Genomic DNA, 3817 nt, shown 5'->3' with positions numbered 1-3817 from the left:
TCCAACGTCTCAGTTCCACCACCCACATATGCGATGACATCACCTGGTTTCAATGATGTTTCTAGAGACAATATCTCTCTCATCATCACTCAATACCTAGGTTTACCTCCACTGTATTCACATCCTACCATACCTTTGTCTGTACATTATTCCTTTAAACTATTTTATCGCCCCCAGAAACCTCCTTTTACTCTCTGCTCTAGTAGCTCTAGGCGACCAATTCTCATAGCTTTTAGCCGTACCCTTATCCTACTCCTCCTCTGTTCCTCTGGTGATGTAGAGGTGAATCCAGGCCCTGCAGTACCTGGCTCCACTCCTATTCCCCAGGCGCTCTCTTTTGATGACTTCTGTAACCGTAATAGCCTTGGCTTCATGCATGTTAACATTAGAAGCCTCCTCCCTAAGTTTGTTTTGTTCACTGCTTTAGCACACTCTGCCAACCCGGATGTTTTAGCCGTGTCTGAATCCTGGCTTAGAAAGACCACCAAAAATTCAGACATTTTCATCCCCAATTACAAGATTTTCAGACAAGATAGAACGGCCAAAGGGGCCGGTGTTGCAATCTACTGCAAAGACTGCCTGCAGAGTTCTGTTATACTATCCAGGTCTGTTCCCAAACAATTTGAACTTCTACTTTTAAAAATCCACCTCTCTAAAAACAAGTCTCTCACCGTTGCCGCCTGCTATAGACCACCCTCTGCCCCCAGCTGTGCTCTGGACACTATATGTGAACTGATTGCCCCCCATCTATCTTCAGAGCTCGTGCTGCTAGGCGACCTAAATTTGAACATGCTCAACACCCCAGCCACCCTACAATCTAAGCTTGATGCCCTCAATCTCACACAAATTATAAATGAACCTACCAGGTACCACCCCAATTCCGTAAACACGGGTACCCTCATAGATATCATCCTAACAAACTTGCCCTCCAAATACACCTCTGCTGTTTTCAACCAAGATCTCAGCGATCACTGCCTCATTGCCTGCATCCGTAATGGGTCAGCGGTCAAACGACCTCCACTCATCACTGTCAAACGCTCCCTGAAACACTTCAGCGAGCAGGCCTTTCTAATCGACCTGGCCGGGGTATCCTGGAAGGATATTGATCTCATCCCGTCAGTAGAGGATGCCTGGTCATTTTTTAAAAATGCCTTCCTCACCATCTTGAATAAGCATGCCCCATTCAAGAAATTTAGAACCAGGAACAGATATAGCCCTTGGTTCTCTCCTGACCTGACTGCCCTTAACCAACAGAAAAACATCCTATGGCGTTCTGCATTAGCATCGAACAGCCCCCGTGATATGCAACTTTTCAGGGAAGCCAGAAACCAATATACACAGGCAGTTAGAACAGCCAAGGCTAGCTATTTCAAGCAGAAATTTGCTTCCTGCAACACAAATTCAAAAAAGTTCTGGGACACCGTAAAGTCCATGGAGAATAAGAACACCTCCTCCCAGCTTCCAACCGCTCTGAAGATAGGAAACACTGTCACCACCGACAAATCCACTATAATCGAGAATTTCAATAAGCATTTTTCTACGGCTGGCCATGCTTTCCACCTGGCTACCCCCACCCCGGACAACAGCACTGCCCTCCCCTCTGCTACTCGCCCAAGCCTTCCCCATTTCTCTTTCTCCCAAATACAGTCAGCTGATGTTCTAAATGAGCTGCAAAATCTGGACCCTTACAAATCAGCTGGGCTAGATAATCTGGACCCTTTCTTTCTAAAACTATCTGCTGAAATTGTTGCCACCCCTATTACTAGCCTCTTCAACCTCTCTTTCGTGTCGTCTGAGATCCCCAAAGATTGGAAAGCAGCTGCGGTTATCCCCCTCTTCAAAGGGGGGGGACACCCTTGACCCTAACTGCTACAGACCTATATCTATCCTACCCTGCCTTTCTAAGGTCTTCGAAAGCCAAGTCAACAAACAGATTACCGACCATTTCGAATCCCACCACACCTTCTCCGCAATGCAATCTGGTTTCAGAGCTGGTCATGGGTGCACCTCAGCCACGCTCAAGGTCATAAACGATATCGTAACCGCCATCGATAGGAAACAATACTGTGCAGCCGTATTCATTGACCTGGCCAAGGCCTTTGACTCTGTCAATCACCACATCCTCATTGGCAGACTCGACAGCCTTGGTTTCTCTAATGATTGCCTCGCCTGGTTCACCAACTACTTCTCTGATCGAGTTCAGTGTGTCAAATCGGAGGGTCTGTTGTCCGGGCCTCTGGCAGTCTCTATGGGGGTGCCACAGGGTTCAATTCTTGGACCGACTCTCTTCTCTGTTTACATCAATGATGTCGCTCTTGCTGCTGGTGATTCTCTGATCCACCTCTACGCAGACGACACTATTCTGTATACTTCTGGCCCTTCTTTTGACACTGTGTTAACAACCCTCCAGGCGAGCTTCAATGCCATACAACTCTCCTTCCGTGGCCTCCAACTGCTCTTAAATACAAGTAAAACCAAATGCATGCTCTTCAACCGATCGCTGCCTGCTCCTGCCCGCCTGTCCAACATCACTACTTTGGACGGCTCTGACTTAGAATATGTGGACACCTACAAATACCTAGGTGTCTGGTTAGACTGCAAACTCTCCTTCCAGACTCACATCAAACATCTCCAATCCAAAGTCAAATCTAGAATTGGCTTCCTATTCCGCAACAAAGCATCCTTTACTCATGCTGCCAAACATACCCTTGTAAAACTGACCATCCTACCAATCCTCGACTTCGGTGATGTCATTTACAAAATAGCCTCCAAAACCCTACTCAATAAATTGGATGCAGTCTATCACAGTGCCATCCGTTTTGTCACCAAAGCCCCATATACTACCCACCACTGCGACCTGTACACTCTCGTTGGCTGGCCCTCGCTTCATACTCGTCGCCAAACCCACTGGTTCCAGGTCATCTACAAGACCCTGCTAGGTAAAGTCCCCCCTTATCTCAGCTCGCTGGTCACCATAGCAGCACCTACCTGTAGCACGCGCTCCAGCAGGTATATCTCTCTAGTCACCCCCAAAACCAATTCTTCCTTTGGACGCCTCTCCTTCCAGTTCTCTGCTGCCAATGACTGGAACGAACTACAAAAATCTCTGAAACTGGAAACACCTATCTCCCTCACTAGCTTTAAGCACCAGCTGTCAGAGCAGCTCATAGATTACTGCACCTGTATATAACCCATCTACAATTTAGCCCAAACAACTACCTCTTTACCTACTGTATTTATTTATTAATTTATTTTGCTCCTTTGCACCCCTTTATTTCTGTCTCTACTTTGCACTTTCTTCCACCGCACACCAACCATTCCATTGTTTTTTTAGTTTTTATTTTACGTGCTGTGTTGTACTCACTTCGCCTCCATGGCCTTTTATATTTTTATTTATTTATACATATATTTGTTTGCCTTCACCTCCCTTATCTCACCTCACTTGCTCACATTGTATATAGACTTATTTTTTTTTTTTTTTTTCACTGTATTATTGACTATATGTTGTTTTACTCCATGTGTAACTATGTGTTGTTGTATGTGTCGAACTGCTTTGCTTTATCTTGGCCAGGTCGCAATTGTAAATGAGAACGTGTTCTCAATTTGCCTACCTGGTTAAATAAAGGTTAAATAAAAAATAAATAAATAAATAAATAAATATAGGACTGACCACCTAATATATAGGACAGATTACCTCCTATATAGGACTGACCACCTGGTATTTATGACTGACCACCTGTTATATAGGACTGACCACCTGGTATTTATGACTGACCACCTGCTATATAGAACTGACCACCTGCTGTATTGGACTGAC

The sequence above is a fragment of the Salvelinus alpinus genome, chromosome 16, assembly GCF_045679555.1.
Source record: "Salvelinus alpinus chromosome 16, SLU_Salpinus.1, whole genome shotgun sequence".
NCBI lineage: Eukaryota > Metazoa > Chordata > Actinopteri > Salmoniformes > Salmonidae > Salvelinus > Salvelinus alpinus.
This window is presented reverse-complemented; position numbering follows the sequence as displayed.